Genomic DNA, 21,138 nt, shown 5'->3' with positions numbered 1-21,138 from the left:
AATTTACGTATAGCATGCCCAACTTATCTTAATTTTACGTTTAACACCTGTGGACTCACTGTGGAGTGTACTCTCAAAATTCTCAAACAGGCGGCTGACTTTTCTAAAAATAGATCAAGTAGATGCTCAGGTTAGTTTCAGTAAAGTTCTCAGACTAAAAACGTCAACCTGTTAGTAAAGTTAAAGTTTTATACTTTATAATCTAAAATTATATTCATGCTTCTTCAATTTTAATATTTTATATTTTTAATAGTTCTTAAAAACCATTCCTTTTCTAAGCTTGAGTTGGGCCACAAGGCAGTATCAATCGCTTTCAAACCCCATTTCCTCAATCAAAGTTTCTCCTCGATAAATATCTAAAGATCCCCACCAACTTGAGAATTTTGACACTTGAGGCAGTTAAATGTAATATCATATGAGTTGCTCATTTTCATTCCACCGTTCTTTTTTCATATTTATTTTTAGATCCTTTTTCCAATGTTCTCATGAATAATGAGAGAGGGCAGAAGGTCGAGGATACTTCTTAAGAAAGCTTCCACAAAGGCGGAGCTAGCAAGATTTTTTTTTTAAAATTAGTGTCCAATCCCATAAAAAGTCATTCATTTATGCGGGAATGAAACAAACAAAGCCTAAGTTGAAACATCATGCATGGCTTCACTTATGATCTACGTTGTCTCGCTCTTTTTTCTATTTCATTTCGCATCTCTCTGTTCTCTTTTTACAGTAGTGATGTGAAAGGCCATGTTTCACATGATATGAACGTGATCACGTCTCACCTCAGATGCCAAAATGCTCCTTACATTACAAGTTTCTTCCTGCCGTGTGGCTTTTTGACCTTTTCCTACGTCGATGTGCCAAGTTCTAACATTTCATGCAGCCAGTGTGGAAAGTTGGTATTTCTAAAAACTAAAGAAAAATTAATTGCATTTTCTGAAAGAAAACTTTCCATTGGTTTTATGGGTGGCAGCAAAGAAAGTCAGCCAGTCAGGACTCATTTTCCAACTCACACCTCGATCAAGGTATTATTTAAAGTCTGTCACAGGGACGTGCCATTTTGGCTGCCTGCCGTTGATGAGCGGTGACACGACCAGTGTGGAGCTGCATTCTGGCCATGAAATCCTCAAAGGTTTGGGTCTGAGGTGGGCATATTTTATATATTAAAACATCAAAAAATATTTGTATTGATTAAAAATTTAAAAATTGTGTCAATGACTCCATCTTTTATTTTCAAAAAGAGGTCATTTTTTAAGAGCAGCTCAACTGTTGACATTTCTCAAGATGGACACCACACCCGTCACCCATCTCAAGAAATGTTGGGTGGCTGTAAACCAGGTTGCTGCATGTTTACCATGCAGCTACTCTGCATATAATGTGGACTCCTGAACTCATGTTATGCACTCGTACCTTTGTGATGGTTTTTTTTTTTTTGAATAATTGTGTGTGTAACGCCTCATTTTGACTTAAGATTTTTTTTAAAATACAATGAAAGACTTTTTCGAACCAATTCAAAACTATCCTTAAACTCGAGCACATCAGAGAGTTAGAATCAAACCATAATAATTTGAATATCACAAAATTATTTCATTTACTTTATAAATGAAAATTTAAAATTTGTACAACAAACACAAAAAGAAACAAAAGAGTATAATTCAGTCCAATACAATAATGCCTGTGTATCGACATCAGTTTGCTTACTCTCACAGAGTTGAAAAGTAAAAAGAAAGAGAGTGTGCGACACATTATGTTGCAGCACAATTCTGCATACCCTTACTAGGTCTCAACAAACAAACAACATAACAGCTAACACTGTATCGTTTAAATAATCCTTACATCATCCTATGATGATGTAAGCAAATAAATCATATACATACAATGTACCCAAACTTTGATGCTTACATAAACAAACCATCTATGTACATTCTCATGCATATATCAAACATATTATGCATACATACATTTATGTGTACTATAATTCGTGCACGCTCTTATGTGCCTAACTCAAACATATAATCGTATGCACATGTATTAACGCATACATTTATGTGCATAGGTCATCCTAGTGTACTCTTATGCTCACATGCAAATTCATACATACAATTAAACATTTATTTCATTTAAGCATGCAATCATGCTCACACATACCTCATGGATACAATTATGCGTGTATCATATTTAAACATACAACCATATTCGTAAACAATTTAAATGTATATAATTATGTGGACATGCTATGACTTACCTCATGAATGGGTATTGTTTTTTTTCATTGTTTTTTTTTGCAATTTATATTATGCTTGCAAGCATCAAAACTTAAATTTCATCTTGTTATCCCAGGGCATCACACTTGGCCAACTATGAGTACTTAGGCTTCCCCGAGGGTATTCATTTTCATAATTTGTATTTTTTATATTTTGATCTCTAAGAGAGCAAGATACCCGTACTAGAGTCTGAGATACGTTATCACATCGTCTCTTAGACTAGAACATCGTAGATGCACTAATATCGGCATATAGTTGTAGCTCAGACTTTGCTACGTGTATCAAAGTAACAAAATCTCCTTAAACCGCCGTGGTAGGAGAATAGTTCACATTTGACCCAATAGGACTGCCTTTGTTTAAGTCCAATGAGACCACAATTATCATGGGGTTGGTGCATAAGCGTGTTCATATTTCACCTACTTGCTCGACCTCAATAGCACAAACCAATGTCATCTCATCTTTCAGAGTGACGCGTAGTGAAACTTTCTTAAATTTTGAAAACTTTTTCTCAATGCATATCATTTAACACGGTAAATATACATGCTAGGCAATATCACGTCAACAGTTGTACTCGGGTTAATACTCATAAATTTTATGTTATTCAATAATACATATCATGCATCATATATGATAGAATTGCAAATTAAATCACGAATAACAAAAATTTAACATAGCAAACAATAAGTTGAGTCAACACCCATAAATTTTATGTCATTCATTCATGCACTTCATGCATCACATCATATTCGATACATGATACATGCATATTTCAACTTGAATGATATAAATTTTTAACACGCAAATAAACACTTGGATCAATACCCATCAAATTTATATTATTTGATCACGTACCTCATGCGTATATCATACTTGTCATACTTGCAAGATTTAAAACATAAATCACAGTTTCAGTACACGAAACAAATGTTTGGGCCAATACTTTAGACAAAACATGTCTTTCAATCATGCCTCACATTTATAACTCAATATTTATTATATTTGAAAATATCAAACACACAAAACAAGGTTTTATATTTGAAACCATCATAAGGGATTGATGTCTCTTACGTACATGAGAATTTCAAACCACTATAAATTTATGATCCACCCATATATGTACAATATACCCTAAGCAAATACCTTTTAATGCATGCAAACAACCCTATGCAGTTAATTTCTAATGCATGCATTTATGTATTTCATATCATTTCATACATCATTCCACATATTATGTATAATCATAAACATGCATTGCATTTATTTGTATGCATATCGATTGTATACATCCACATTATAATATGTAAGTATTTGTACGGATGCTTCAACTACATACATACATATCACAACACAACAATATTTGTATACATGCTTCAATTGCATACGCATGAATCACATGATGTGAACCTTATTTATGATGATGCACCAACCGAACTAAGCACTAAGAGGTCACCTGAACGCAAAGCACAAGTATATATTTTGTGTTGTGAGTGTATATTAGTTCACTATGACATAATTCGCAAAGGAAATAAGTCATAACAAGCACTCAACCTCATAAAATGAGTGCAACAAAAATATATATCGGGCATATACACACAAATAAGCATTTTTATAAGTATGTTGTAATTCCACATGTATTAATACACGTCATAAAACATTAAATGTATATGTCTCATCGACATATGTTCGCACAACACATAATTAAAGTTCATAGTTAGTTGCGGTCAATTGACAATATATGTCAGTTTTTATTTTTTTATATTAAGAATTTAACATGCAAAATAAAATATTTCAAAACATTCTGGATCAACATGGTTCTACAGTTATAATTTTACGTCAGCTAATCTCCAACTTCAATTAGTTTAATAAAATATTTTAACAAATATATGAACCAGAAAATCATTACTTTAAGATCTAAAAGCATGTGCATCTACTTATAAACTCCTTAGGAACCTGGTAAGGGTAAGGGATTGTATCCTGAGCTCTGGTATGAATTTCTCATTTGACAGTTAATGATGCAGATATAGTGGTCACTCAAGGGCAATAGCATCACAGTTCTTAAGGCAACACACAAATTTTGAGGCTGCAACATAATTTTTAAGATAGTATGTGGTTCACGAGGAAACAATGATGACAGTACAACAGTGATAGCAAACTTGTTCTTTGGCGTCAGCGGGGCCCACCTGACCCGATGGTAGCTATGACAACACACGGGAGGGTGGTCTGTGTTCTTCCCAAAACACAAATTTACATGTTCCTGTGTGTACGGAGGAATATCTTGGGATCCATGATAATTCATATGCCAATGTTGCCCACGATGACTTTATAATAAAATAACATATAAAAAAGGTAGATATGCTTTTGACAGAAATGTTCTTCTGTAAGATAGATATGTGTTGGATGAAAATGTCCTCCCACTCCTCGTAAATAGATTTGCACATTTTGCCTTTGTTTTTAGCTTGTGTTACAACACATGGTCGCCTTCTCGTTCCTGTCTGATGAGTTGTAGAGCCTGATTCATAGTTTTTTCCCTTACGTAAAGGGGGTCCGAGGGTTCCCCCCAGCACGGGTCCTGCTGCATGGTCAGTGATCGGGGGTCCAAGGGGGGTCGTGGGGGGCAGCGCCCCCCCCCCCCCCCCCCCCCCCCGAAGAATTTTTTTTGGGGCCTATGTTTGAGACTAGGTTTCTTATGAATCAGACCCAACTTGTTTAGGTTTAGGGTTGTCGCCCTTTCCTTGTATAAATTTTTTCTTTTCTTTCTCTCTTGTAACTGTTGAAAAGAGCAATAAGATTTCTCTCTGAGTGGCCATGATTTTTTTTATTCTCTCTGTTGAAAAGAGCGATTTATAGTAGAAATCAAATCAGAGAGTAGCAATTTACAGTAGAAATCAGATAAGAGAGTAGCGATTTACAGTAGAAATCAGATAAGAGAGTAGCGATTTACAGTAGAAATCAAATCAGAGAGTAGCGATTTATAATAGAAATCAGATCAGAGAGTAGCAATTTATAGTAGAAATCAGATCAGACAGTAGCGATTTACAGTATAAATCATATTAGAGAGTAGCGATTTACAGTAGAAATCAAATCAGAGAGTAGCGATTTACAGTACAAATCAGATCATCATTCGATTTGCAACATCCTTCAGCAAATTGTTGTTTGATTTGTGGTGTTCTTCGACAAATCACCATTGCGATTTGTAGTCCTCTTTAGCAAATTGTCATTCGATTTGCAACATTCTTCAATAAATCACAATTGCGATTTATAATTTTCTTTAGTAAATCGCAATTGCAATTTACAGTGTCTCTTAGTAAATTGTTGTGCGATTTACAATTGTCTTCAGTAAATCACTATTGTGATTTACAGTGTTTTCAGCAAATCGCTATTGTGATTTATGGTGTTATTCAGCAAATTGCTATTCAAATCAGGGTCAACTTGCTGAAGGCGTATCTCCCTAACCGGAGATCGTATTTTCGATCCGTAAAAAGCGGTGTCTTTGTGATTCAATCTAGTTTAATTTTGCCAATTTACAGTAAATTTTATGATCATTTCATACCCCATTTTGATTAAAAACCAGACTCCTATCATTCTTCATTATTTATATTACACAGATTTTAGTCTATTTTCCCATAGTCATATCTCTCCAACGAAAGATCATTTTCAAGATCTGTAAAAAAGGTTGTCTTTCTTGATGTATCTAGTTTATTCTTGCCAATTTTTATAAATTTTTATATCTATTTGTTATTTTAATTCTGTTAAAAATCAGAACTGGTTACAGAACTTCAGGTTCTGTAATAGGTTCATTTCCTAAAACAGAATGGTGACTTCCCGAAGTCGCCATTTCTAAACTAGAACTAATTTTCCCATTCTGTAACTTGGGAAAGTTTTATAATCATGTTAGAAAATGTATTCCACAAATTTGGTACAATTTAAATTCGTATGGTTTCTAAAATATCTAAATTACAGAAATCTATTCACTTTTTCTCAAATTCCTGTTTTTGACAAAAGGCCTTCAATTTCAAATTTTTCATCTATGATTTCTCAAAAATATTAAATCCTAAATAGTTTTAAGATAAGTTCAGAGTCTTCATAACGATTATGAGCATTTTGATACATCATTTATTTTATTTTTCTTAATTTTCCTTATTTTGGAGCTTGAAAGACCTATTTTGGATGATTTTCTTTAATTTTCCAATATTGAAGGAAAATCCGACTAAGCCTACATTTATTACTAATATGTTTGCTTAATTTTGCAGGTATTTTATTTTTTTATTATTTTCCTTTTCAGTTATTGTATTTAATTCGAGGGTTGTAATTAAATACCCAATAGAAATTTTTACTTTATGCTAGTTTAGGAATGAATGGGCATTTAGTTTAAGCTTAATTTCATGATTACCTTGTTCCATTTCTTTTTATTTTATTTCAAATACATAATAGAAAAACATGAATGGCATGTGCATCATTCTAATAAGAGGTAAATAATCCTAAGTAAATGATTCACATTTATGACCATAGTCAAAATATGAACAATACTTAGGATTTTTATCTTTCATGGGATAAAATTTGGCCTCCACTTTAGGTCCCTTTTTTAAAATCATCATACTTCTCTAAAATAAATTTTCTTTTCTTCCTCTATTAGAATTTAAGATATAAATTAATTTGAGATCTATTTGTGGCCATAGTCATGAATATATTGAAAATTAATTTTGTTTTAAATCCTATAAAGGCCCAAAAATTTATTTTATTCTTTGTTAGAATTCAAATGAAGATTAGACTAGAATATATTTGTGACCATAGTCATGAATATATTAAAATTTAATCTTTGTTTCTAATTCTATTAAAGAATGAAATTTGCTTTTAATTTTAATTTTAAATAAATTCTTTTAATGCATTTGTCAATTAAGATAGAATTGCATCATTATTTTCCATCTTTTTCAAATTATTTCAAGTTATTTTTAAATTTTCAAGTGATTTTCGAAATAAGTTTTCAAAAATAATTTTTATTTCTAAATTCAAAGTCATTTTTTATTTCTAATTATAAATTCAAATTTATCTTTTTATTTTATTTTTCAATTTTATTTTCAATTTCATTCAATTTGAAGCCCCTATTGGAAAGGCTTCGCCTTTATACAAAACTGCTTTTTCTTAAGAACTAAGTCACTTGTGCATGGCCTGGATATGGCCCAAGGTTCTATCAAACCTTGATGGATGCAAAGTACACACAACAATGCACATCCATTCTCGAGTTAAAGCGTAGCGATTTCCCCGTCAAAGAGGGAAAGTGCTGCTGAAATTTTGAAAAGATATTCACCGAGCTTAAAAGAAATGCACGCTTCCTCAGATAAAGAGAGAGAGTGCTGCAGAAAATTATGAAGAAGCTCAACCAAGCTCGGAAAGAGCGTAGCATGTTACTCCATCATATAGAGGAGGTGTTGCCCATATTTCGTCAAGTACTTTCTACAACGTAGAAATGTTTGACTCACTCCTGTCGTCGAAGCAAGAGAAGTGCTATCAAAATGGTTGGCAAAAGAGTTGCCAAAACTAGTTGAATGGCATGAGGATGCCATGTTGTTGAAACACTGCCAGAATGACCCATTTTCATGTTTCGTCTGTAAGTGCACTTTACTCATAAGGGCCGCAGAGCCAGAGTAGTTGTTGCACCTTGACTAGGCCACTGCTCGTAAGGGCCGCAGAGTCAGAGTAGTTGTTGTGCCATGAATAGGCCAACTGCTCGTTGCGGTGATTCACGCCGAGCATCCGATCTGTTGAGATTGAGTCATATGCATGCTCATGGATATTGTTATACAACTAGACTTGTAAGGGCCATTGTGCAAGGGTACGTTGTCCACCCAAAGGAAGTAAGGTGATCGTGATAGTCGTAGTGCCGAGAGCTCAGTTAAGCATGCATATGAATCATACTTAAATGTCTCATGAACCCCATGGCTGATGGCCATGTTAGGGGGATTATTGAATGGGGTCGGGTACATATATCCTCAGTGTGGGATGCACTGACTTGTCCGAATGACAAGAACATATCCGACAAGTAACGGTTAGACTGACAGACCCCTTCAGGACTAGCGCTCACCGTGGCAGACAGTGATGGTATAGCCCGAGTGACATGTATTTGATTATGAACCTGACAGAGTTCAATAGGACCTCGGTCACTGAAGGGGTTTGAGATCGTGGTTATCCTTAAGATCTAAGGATTGAACCTAACTACTGCAAGTAGAGGATGCATCCGAACTGGCCTGTTAGGGTTCTCCCAGTATGAGTTTACCGCCCCAACATGGATGGGGTTATGATCGTTACAAAAATTTTCTTGTTTTTCTTTCTTCCTTTTCCTTTTTAGGGAAAAAAAAATAGAAGAGAGAAGAGAAACTCTTTGCAAGGTCTCACTTGACCTTTTGAAAAAGATGTTTTGAAATTACTCGCCTCCGTTTTGAAATTTTACGGGAAAAATAGAGAGACGGGATTCGCTCGTCGATACGAGGCTCAATTGTTCTTGGCGCCTTTATCAGGGGTAATTGAACAAAGGATCGAACTCATGCCTTTCAACAACAAACAACAACAACTACGCCTTCATCCCAAAACAATTGGGGTCAGCGATATGAACCAAAAAAGAAATTCATTTTGGGTCTTTCACATGAATCCTTTTCCTCCAATCATTTCTATCCAACGCCATGTCCTCGGTGAGGTTCAAAGCATTCATATCCTTTCCTATCATCTCCATCCAAGTCTTCCTAGGCCTACCCCGACCTCTTTTAACTAATATATTTTCCCATTTCTCCAACCTTCTAACTGGAGCATCATTAGGCCTTCGCCGAATATGTCCAAACCACCGTAAACGATTCTCTCGCATCTTATTTTCAATGGGTGCAACACCTACTTTCTTACGTAACTCATGCCTTTGCTTTGCCTAAATTTATTTAAGTGATTATTCTAAGTCCTAAATGTACATTGAATCAGGCTTGTACTATGATTTTGAACTTGAAAATATGTATGCTTTTGGAAATCCTTCAGAAATTTGGAGTTTTTCAAGTGACTCTGAAATGGATTTGAAAATATTATTTTAAGAAATGACTTCAGAAATCGATTTTGATTCAAAAAATCAAAACTTGAAATGAATTTGTGTTGAAAGTTTGAAATTGAAGATTTTGAAATTGAATTCAAAGTTAATTTTTAGAATTTTGAAATCTGAATTGATTTGAAAGAGGAAAAATCGAAATTGGAGTTTGGTTGAGAATTGAATTCAGAAATACGACTTGGAATTTTAAAATTGTATTTGGAATTTTTAGGATTTTGAAGTTGAAAATCATAATTGTGTTTGAAATGTGAAATTGAACTTAAACTTCAAACTTAGAATTCGAAGTTTAAATTTTGAATTTAGGATGGAAATCTTGAATTTTAAAAATTAGAATTGAATTTGAAACTTGAAAACAGAGTTAAAATTGACTTTAAATCAGAATTGAAGTTTGAAAATCAAATTTAAAATTTAGAATTTAGAATTGAAATTGAAATTGAAATTGAAATTGAAATTGAATACTAAATTGAATTCGATTTTTATTTTGAATTTTGAAATTGTTTTAAAAATTGAAGTTTAGAATCTAAAATAAAGAATTAAATGGAATTTGGAATTGAAATCTGAAAATTGGAAATTCAAATAAAATTTTGAAATTGAAACTTGAATTTGAAATAGAATTTGGAATTAATTTAGAAATTTGAAATGAAAATTTAGAATTAAAAATGGAATTGAACTTTGAAAATTAAATTGGAAATGAAAAACAGAAATTGAGATTCGAAAATGATATTGAATTTGGAATTTGAAATTCGAAATTGAATTTTAGAATTAAATTCAGAATTTAAATTTGAAATTTTAAAATTGGATTTGAAATGAAAATATAATTCAAAATTTGGAATTTTGAAAGAAATAAAGAATTAAATTTAATATTGGAAATGAAATTCAAATTTGGAATATGAAATTTGAAAAATGAGAAATTTAAAAATAAAGTCAAAAATTTGGAAATTAAAAAATAGATATTTGTGAAAGTGCACTAGGATCGAGGCAACAAGCGCTAGAGGGGGGGTGAATAGTGCTTTTAAAAATTTCTACGGAATATTGAAGGATTTTGCAAATTGAAAAGCAAAACACACAAAGAACACAAGATTTTATCCTGGTTCGGTCTATCCCGACCTACATCCAGTCCCCAAGCAAAACCCGCTTGAGATTTCCACTATCAACCTTGTAAACTACAAGATCACACAGACCAAAACCGGTCCCACTTTCAGTAACAATCCTACTGAAAGGAAACAACTCCTTTACACCAAGGAGTCTTTCTTTTTACAGAAAATAAGTAACAACTTACAATACAACCTATGAGCCTTTCTTTTGAATGCGAATGAGATGCAATTGGCTTTTGAGGTTGTTGAAATACTCTACTCACGAATTCATTATATCTCAAAGTGATTTGAGTGAAAAACTGAAGTGAAAATATCAAGTGAGTGAGAAAACAAATACTTGAATGAATAGGAGTGAAAAGCAATAAGTAAATAATTCAAATCGATTGGATTCTTGTTTTTATGAGTGTAAAATGTACTCATATTTATAGTTAAAGTTTTTCATACGTTGAGAGTATGAAAGGGTGTCAAAACTGTCCATTTTGAACGATCAAAACGTTTGAAAAACAAAAAGACACGCCTTTTTGAAGTTTTAGGAAAACGGCAAAATTAGTCGACTGAAACATCAATCAGTCGACTAAGAGTTAGTTATTAGTAGACTGACAGTTATCGTCGATCGACTGATCTGTTAATCGAGCCGTTTGAAAATCTGAACTTTTGAAACTTAGTCGACTTGAGAAAAATTAGTCGACTGATAATATCATCAGTAGACTGAAAAATCTTTCAGTCGACTGCTGCTAAAATCTTCAGAAAAACAAACATTCTGTCTGGTCGACTGATAAAAAGCATTAGTCGACTACTGCTAAATTTACAGAAAACACATGTTCTGTTCAGTCGACTGATAAAACCATTAGTCGACTGCCGCTAATTTTCCAGAAAACAGACATTCTGTCCAGTCGACTGATAAAACCTTTGGTCGACTAATTTGACAAAAATGACGTTTTAGAAAATATGGCGCGAAAGGATTAGTCGACTGGTAAGCCTATTGGTCGACTAATAAACATGAAAATTTAAGAAAAGAGTTTTCTGAAAAGATTTTCAAGAGTGTTTCTTTTAGAAAAGTTTTTCTAAAGACTTTTAGGATGAAATGCAACCTAAATATGCACTCTAAGTAAGGCTCTTACAAGAATCTAAGACTTTTAATGAATTAAACAATTGCACACTAGTCTTCAAAGATTCTTCATCGAATTCTTCAATTTCTTCATAGCCTTAGCTGAAATGCAGTTGATTCCACTTGCTCATCATCAAAACCTTGTACTTGAAGTATCATGTATAGCTTCATTGTCGTAACAATTTGAAATATGATTTAAAATTGAATGAAATTGAAAAATGAAATAAAAAGATAAATTTGAATTTATAATTGGAAATAAAAAAATGACTTTGAATTTAGAAATAAAAATTGTTTTTGAAAACTTATTTCGAAAAACACTTGAAAATTTTAAAATAACTTGAAATAATTTGAAAAAGATGAAAAATAATGATGCAATTCTATCTTAATTGATGAATGCATTAAAATGATTTATTTGAAATTGGAATTAAAAGCAAATTTCATTCTTTAATAAAATTAAAAACAAATATTAATTTTTTATATATTCATGACTAATATTATAGTAGCCCTTTAATATTTCTAAGATGTGTGTTGCGATTAGGGATGCGAAGGAACATGATATCTAGGTTGGATCAAACTTTGACTGAGACTGAATCTGGATTGTTAAAAATAGATCCTATTCTTGATCAGGATATATATTTTTGGATTGGCAAGCTGGGGTTAGGCACAGCTCGATCAGTTAAACTTTACATCATAGACCATCGTCATTCTTATTAGGAAACTAATCAGGAGGCTATCTTTCTAGACTCGATCACAAATATATTCTAGTCTAGTCTTCATTTGAATTCTAACAAAGAATAAAATAAATTTTTAGGTCTTTATACGATTTAAAACAAAATTAATTTTCAATATATTCATGACTATGGCCACAAATATATCTCAAATTAATTTATATCTTAAATTATGATAGAGGAAGAAAAGGAAATTTATTTTAGAGAAGTATGATTATTTTCAAAAAAAGACCTGAAGTGGAGGTCAAATTTTATTCCATGAAAGATAAAAATTCTAAGTATTGTTCACATTTTGATTATGACCATAAATGTGAATCATTTACTTAGGGTTATTTACCTGTTATTAGAATGGTACACGTGCCATTCGTGTTTTTTCATTGCGTATTTGAAATAAAATAAAAAGAAATAGAACAAGGTAATCATGAAATTAAGCTTAAACTAAATACTCATTCATTCCTAAACTAAGCATAAAGTAAAAATTCTCATTGAGTATTTAATTACAACCCTCAAATTGAATACAACAACTAAAAAGAAAAATAACAAAGAAAATAAAATACCTGCAAAATTGAGCAAACATATTAGTAATAAATGTAGGCTTAGTAGGATTTTCCTTCAATATTGAAAAATTGAAGGAAATCATCCAAAATAGGCCTTTCAAGCTTCAAAATAAGAAAAATTAAGCAAAATAAAATAAATGATGTATCAAAATGCTCATAATCATTATGAAGACTCTAGGCTTATCTTAAAACCATTTAAGAATGAAGATTTTTGAGAAATCATGGAAGGAAAATTCAAAATTGAAGACCTTTTGTCAAAAACATGAATTTAAGAAAAAGTGAACAGACTTCTGTAATTTAGATATTTCAGAGGCCATCGGAATTCAAATTATACCAAATTTATGGGAGAAGTTTTCTTACATGATTAAAAAACTTTTCCAAGTTACAGAATGGGAAAATCAGTTCTGGTTTAGAAATTGTGACTTTGGGAAGTCATCGTTCTGTTTTAGGAAATGAACCTATTACAGAACCTGAAGTTTTGTAACCAGTTCTGATTTTTAACAAAATTAAAATAACAAATAGATATAAAAAATTATAAAATTTGGCATGAATAAATTAGACACATAAAGAAAGACAACCGTTTATACAGATCTGAAAAATGATCTCTCGTTGATGAGATATGACTCTGGGAAAATAGACTAAAATATGTGCAATATAAATAATGCATAATGATAGGGGTCTGGTTTTTAATCAAAATGGGATATGAAATTACCATATAAAATGCTTCAAATTAGCAAAAATAAACTAAATTCAATCACAAAGACACCGCTTTTTACGGACCGGAAATACGATATTCGGTTAGGGAGATACGCCTCAGACAAGTTGGCCCTGATTTGAATAACGATTTGTTGAATAACACCATAAATCATAATAGTGATTTACTGAAGTCAGTGTAAATCACAATAGCGATTTACTGTAGACACTGTAAATCGCAATACCAAAGACACTGTAAATCGGAATAGCGATTTACTGAAGACAATTATAAATCGCACAACGATTTACTAAGAGACACTGTAAATCACAATTGCGATTTACTAAAGAAAATTATAAATTGCAATTGTGATTTATTGAAGAATGTTGCAAATTGAATGATGATTTGCTAAAGAGGACTACAAATCGCAATGATGATTTATCGAAAGACACCACAAATCGAAATAGCGATTTACTAAAGAAAGTAGCAAGTCGAATGATGATCTGATTTATACTGTAAATCACTACTCTCTGATTTGATTTATACTATAAATTGTTGTTCTCTGATCTGATTTCTACTGTAAATTGCTACTCTCTGATCTGATTTCTACTATAAATCACTAATCTCTGATCTAATTTTTATTGTAAATTGCTACTCTTTGATTTGATTTCTACTGTAAATCGCTACTCTCTGATCTGATTTTTATTATAAATTGCTACTCTCTGATCTGATTTCTACTGTAAATCGCTACTCTTTGATTTGATTTCTACTGTAAATCGTTACTCTCTTATTTGATTTCTACTGTAAATCGCTACTCTCTTGTCTGATTTTTATTGTAAATCGTTACTCTACTCAGTTTGACGTTTCCATCATTATCTCTTTTGTAAATCGTTATTCTTTGTCTACTCAGTTCGACGCTTTCACCCTGATATCATGATGAACATTAGGTAGAATGCTGTTTTTTCTGATAGTTCAACTATTTCTTACGAACAAACAACGACAAAGGGTGCCCCAACGATAATAGACGACGACGACAGCAAAATGTGCTTCGACGGTAGTAGACGACGACAAAGGGTGCTCTAACGACAATAAACAGCGATAAAGGGTGCTCCGACCACAACAGATGACAACAAAGGGTGAATTGTCAGTCGAAGCTCCTGTTACAGCAGATGATGCATCGTTAAAGGGTGATCTGAAATGTTTAGGGTGACATATTGTGAGAAACTCCTGTTAAAGCAGAGGAGTTTACTCCTTAAGGCGAAAATAATGATGATTTTAACCCTTTTATGGCAGGAAAACATTTTTGTTATTTTCTCAAAAATCATTTTATGACGCTAATGATGAGAAATGGTACTTAAGTCTTTGCAAACGCACCAGACTTTGATGCTAAGTGATGCCGACACACACAAGAAAATGAGCCTCACGTGATTACGTACATGACGCTCATTCACACACACCTGCGTGTTCTTGGGGAGGACATATAACCTGCTTCGGTCACCCAAGCCCAAAATAATGAGAAAAGGGATGGGACTAGAAGGACTCCCCCTCCTTTATTTTTCTTCTTTTTCTTCTTCTCTTTTTTTTTCCCTCTTTCTTTTTTTTCTTTTCCTTCTTTCTTCTTCCTCATTTTTCCTCGTGACTGACGGCCAAAGAAGGGAAAATAATGAGAGATAGAATAAGGGAGTGACAGATTGCCGCTGGTAGCCTGCATCGGTGACCGACGAACAACGGCCGGAGGTGGCTCGACTGGATCCCGTGCAACCAAAAAATCAGAGGGGAGAGAGACGAATGTGGGGGTTCTCATGAACATGAGAGAGAGACGTGATTGTCGGTGGTAGCATGGGTGGTAGCGTGCGCACGGTCGGCAGGGCGGGTCCATCGTAGAGCAACCAACGGAGGGGCGAACGGTCCGACGTAAAGGGAAAACACGAGAGATGGAAGAGAGACAGTGGTCGAAAAACAGAGGTTCGACGACCTCGTGCAACCCAACAGGAGGTGGCGGTGGAGGCCGACAGGGTGCGAAGCGACAGAGGAGGTGGTGGTCGGGCGTCAGGTTCAGGTGAACAAGAGAGAGGAGGGGGGGGAGGTTCATGAAGGAGGGTGTATGGGTGAGAAGAGAGAGTATAAGGAGAGAGGAGAGAGGAGAGAGAATCGTGGAAAGGGGGAGAGAGAGAGAGGGGGGGGGTGCCTTGTGACAGCTCCTCATTGGCTGAGGGGTCCATTGCTTAGGAAAAACCCTTTTTCCCTTCCTCTTTCTCATAAATTTCCACAACCATTTTCTTGCGTATTATGTTCTTTGTCTCCTTTCTTTCCTTCATAAATGACCCTTTGGTAGGTCGTTTGGATCTCGATTCAAACCTTGCATACATATCTGACCTGCTTTAGATTAAATGAGTTTTTTAGATTTTTGGTAGAGTTGAATCTCGTACAGATCAATCTTCTGAAGTCTATATTGCTCCATCTCCAATTTAGACCAGGTATCTCGGGTCTGGTCTGTTTCAACCAGCATATAACTTGAAATTGATGAATTTGGGTACTTACCTAAAAAAATGAATTTTAAATATTTAAAAATTCTCAATTATTACAGTGTGACTTATACAGGCCAAGATTAGGCTTTGAGTGTTGTGAAAACCTATGGAAGAATCAAGATGTTATGTGAAAAGAAATTCTGCTGACTAAGGTGCTATCCCCAAACTCAAAGTTTATGAATCAATCTGTTTTACCAATGGCAGTCAAGTCCATGCTTGCCCACCAAATTAAAGAATTCTTGCCTGTGGCAAATGGCCATCCATATTCTCAGTTTTGTCAATAATAAAAAACAAAACTAAGTTTTTGATATTGCTAAAAATATACCTAAATTTTTGTTCGGTTAATCAAGAACACACTTCAGTCAATTTAACCGGTTATCATTAACCAAGTTGAGTTATTAAAATAAAGTTACTGATTTAGCCTCAAAATATACCTAACTTTTAGTAAGGCAACTTTCATGAAGGTTAACCCTAGGTTTTTTGATGATCCATGAAAAAGTTTAATTGCGTTAAAAATTATTATCGAAAATGTGTATTTTTTTTATTATCGAGCAAAATTTATCTTTGTTTTTGTTTCTAAAAGAATATGTTGCCGGCCATTTGAACTGTTCAAAATATCATGATTTTTTCATTTTTTTCCAAAGATGCAACGTTATCAAACCAATTAAATCGTTATCTCTAGACAAACTTGTCTATTTTTTACATTTTCATCTTTTTTTCTACATATTTTCTTAAATTTTAACTTATTTATTTCTTCATTTTTTTGCTGATAAAAATACATGATTTTTTTTCCAATTTCTTAGGAGACTCGATTTTAAACTCTTTACTATGGTGACAAATATTACAACGTTCTTTAAAGATACTAGGAATTTTGTAATCATTAAGGGTGTATTTGATACATTGAAAAAAAAAACCACCTTTCGTCCACAAAGACCCAAGGGGTTTGGCATAGTGGGATGGGGGCCTACACGGTTTGAGTTTGGGTTTTGATTTGTTTTTTAAATGGCATAAATGTTTTGTTATGGCTTTAGGTTTTTTGTGGTTTTTTAAATAGCATTAGACATGACATGAATATTTAATTATATATTTATGTTTTTTTAATCAACATTAAATAAGATTCCATAAAAGCATGCTTGATTTTGGTTAGAATTTTAAGTTTTTTTTAATTAGCATATCTACAAGTGATATTTGTTAGGATTTTGAGCATTTGACTTGGTTTTTTTACTCTAAATTTGTGCCCACCTTAGTTTAGATTCCTGGCTCAGCCACGGATTGATCTCCATGCATTTGGCAAGAACGTGTTAGTCGAGGGAGACCCACATCACCTAAATAGCTCATGGACTCGGTTCTGTCTTCCATACTTCCTAAACATATCCTGGACCTATTAGAATTCCCACTAATATCTGCAAATTTTCAATGTAAAATTTATAAAAAAAAAACACAAGGATCAAACTTTGTTATCAACATTAGGACAGGATAATGTATGTTTTCCTCGTGGGTAATTCCCTCTAGTGATTTTTTTTTTTTAATTGTTTGCACATCTTGCATTCAGATGTGATATACATGTTTGCTTTGGGGTATGTTTGGTGGCTCATCCAAGATTTGACAGAACTACCCAACATTACAGTTAGAAAACATGTTTTGTGGGTTCTGTAACAATTACTCTATGTCAACTTTAGTTTGGAGATAAGAAGTGCTCCCATTGAAAACATATGGATAATGAGTTGGATAACTTTGTTATGGATCCACCCAACCATACGAGTGTTTTAACTTGTTTATTATAGATTTTAACTTCGGATATGGATCTCGAATTGGATCTAAAAACTAAAAATTATTTAAAATTTAAGTAATTTAAGAAAAAATAATAATTGATATTTTTTAATATATAAATACTTTAATCGGTGTCATATTAAATCTAGTTATGAAAGTTTATCAAAAGTTATGGATTTTAGCCACAAATATAGATATCAAACTAGATCCAAGTACAAAAAAAAAATAAATTTTGGAAAATTTGAGAAAAAAATAAGAATTCATAATCTTTTTATATATAAATGTAAAAACCATAAATAAATCATAAAACCCTAAAATATAAGAATAATAAACCATAAATAAATAAAAAAATCAAAGAAAAAACCCTAATCAATGACAATGGATGAAGAAACCCTACTCAATAAAAAAATATCCTAATTATTTAAAACAAAATCCTAAGAAGATCAAATAAAAATCAAGGCCCTAATCAAAGAAAATCAAAGAAAAAACCTTAAGCATTGAAGATCAAAGAAAAACATTAATTATTTAAAAAACCTAAGAAGTTAAAAAAAAATCAAAGCCCTAATTAAAGAAAATCAAAGAAAAAATCAAAACCCTAATAAAAGAAAATCAAAGAAAAAAACAAAACCCTAATAAAAGAAAATCAAAGAAAAAAAACCCTAAAAAAAAGAAGAGCAGAGTGAAGAAGGGGGAGAAACATAGAGAGAGAAAGAGGGAGGACCGAAGAAGGTGAAGAAAGAAGAAAAGGGGAGAGAGAGAGTGCTCACTGCCGTCCCCTGCATAAGAGAGAGAGAGGAACGAAGAAAAGGAAAGAGAGAGAGAGAGAGAGAGCTCACTGCTTGCCGCTGCGTGCACAGGAGAAAGAGAGAGGGAGGGGGAGAATGAGATGATCGGGGAGACCACCTCCGTCTGATATTTTTTTTAAGTATGTTTGCCGTCTTGTTCTCTGTGTAATAGGGAGGATGGAACGGTAAAACATTTGTATGTTTGGCAAAATGGGCGAGCTTGAATGACCAACTTTAGGCGACTAGGCTCTGTTTGACAGCCTTACAGTGTCCTGATATGTTTGACCGGGACCAGTCTATGCAAAATCTAAGTTTATAAGTACATATCAAACACTTAGATTGACCAACCCGATCCAGGATGCCGTTCATTTTCATCAAGAACTTATCTGATTTGTAAGAGCAAAATTTTCTAAATCGGTAACATCCAATGTTGGGAAGCCAAACTGTGTTTGTTGTCCATTGTTGTGATGGCAATATGGGATAGCCATCCATTGTCGAGACGGCAAAAGGTTTTTTTTTCCATCCCATGTTGGGACAATAATATAACTTTGTTGTTCATTTTGTTGGACATAAGAATAAGTCTTGAGAGGAGTGTCCTAATCTTACCGAACCTCCTCATGTGAACAAGACTCTTGTTGAGAATGAACCTTATCTCCTCTTTGGGATAAGCCCTAGAGCCTGATAATAAAAAAAAATCCCCCTTTAAGTGATGGCCTTAAAGAGAATGCTTACCCTAATCTTACCATCACTCTGCCCTATGATTTTCTATATCGATTTGGTAGTTTGATCATATTTTTTAGTTTTTTACATTCATTTTTATTATTTTTGCATAAATACTTATACACGTGATTTTATTACATATTGCAGAGAGTTCGAAGCTTGAATCCAAATCTCCTCATATTGAAAAGCTTCGAGTTAAGAAGGTCGAAACCTGCTTATGCTTTACCTTCTCATAGAAAATGATGGGTGAGACTTAAAAAACGAAATCAAACTTAATGCATATTTATTTCATGGTAAAGTTTTTGTTAACAATTACAAAACAATTACCAAGGGGGGGAAGGGGGGCAGGCTTGTCTGGCAAGAGAGGTTAGTGCACGTCACCCTTGTGTTGGGACGTTGCAAGTTCGAATCCCAATGGTATATAGTTGTATAACTGGTAGGGGTCTGCCTAACCCAAGCTTTCTCTGTCGAAGAAAGAAAAATTACAAAATGTACAAGTTTAACTCTATTGCTTCCATTCTTTTGCACCATATTCACCCTACGTGAGCGTGAAAGAGATACTTCAAACTATATACTTTGTTAAGGCAAAATGTTATCTGTTTATATTAGATCAAGTTCAAAATTACTGATATGTTTAAATTAGAGCAAGTTCAAAAATACATAGCAGAATCTCTCTCTCTCTCTCTCTCTCTCTCTCTCTTTCTCTCTCTCTCTCTCTCTCTCTCTCTCTCTCTCTCTCTGTGTGTGTGTGTGTGCTGCATGCCTCAAGATTCCTTCCTATGCGCAAGCAGAAACTCGTTCATCAAGCGCCTAGTGAGTCCTGTTAGTCCAACCTTGTGAAAAATGGATTTCAGAAAAGAGATCTCAAGCCTAGAGGCACGTTCTTAAGATCGCTATCTTTAGAACTTCAATCGCCCCACTCCGGGAAGTCCGAAGAAGCGAAAAGGGGTTTGTTGCGACTGAGTTCCCAGGATACAACTAGGCTTGAACCTCAAGAGAGTCACTGCTTCGCAAGGACAGATGATCTCTACCACACTTCTACTCAGCAAGCCAAATCGAGAAGAAGGAAGACGAAGATTGGAGAGTCAGAAAATTCTTGTGTTCTCAAAAGACGAAAATAGAAGATATTTATAGACTTTTAGAGAGGCCAAAACGTTTTGCGATAAATGAGATTAATGATCATAAATCCGACGGTTTGAAAATAGGACGAAAAGGTACCTGAACGGTCACCCACCTTCGACTGTCAATCAAAGGCCTTCAAAACCGTCCAACAGTCACAATGCAACATTAACTCGATATACATGCAAAATGGGCATTTGCACCTCGCACCGCTGCAAAGTGCGCCATCAAAATGCCACATTGCGCACACGCGCGTGCATGCGCGCAAACATCGCGTTCGTTGTTGCACGATGCACAGCAACGTCCGCAAGCCACCCAAAGACACAAGGCTTACTAAAGTAAAGAATAGAGAACAAAGCTTGTATTTAAACCTCTAGAAAAAAGGATTTCTCTTAGATATGGGACTAAACCTTTTAAAGCACTTTTGGTAGAAAGAAATCACCAATTTTAAAACTTTCCTAACAAGTCCATCGGTCGCTTCCTTGAGCATATCAGTGAGATCATGCCCCATATCCTAAAAGAATGCCTGCAGCTCAGAAACTCGGATGGCTTCCACGCGATCCCTCGCAACAGAAACAGATTCTAAAGAATCTTTCCACACCTCAAACAACCTTCATCCCTCCAACACGATGTCCTCAGCTTTATAGGCATAGCGCAAGATGTTTGTCAATGCTATCATCGAGATCATTGATGTTGTATACT

This window comes from Nuphar pumila, chromosome 13 (assembly GCF_984573655.1).
Source record: "Nuphar pumila chromosome 13, dmNupPumi1.hap1.1, whole genome shotgun sequence".
Taxonomy (NCBI): Eukaryota; Viridiplantae; Streptophyta; class Magnoliopsida; order Nymphaeales; family Nymphaeaceae; genus Nuphar; species Nuphar pumila.
This window is presented reverse-complemented; position numbering follows the sequence as displayed.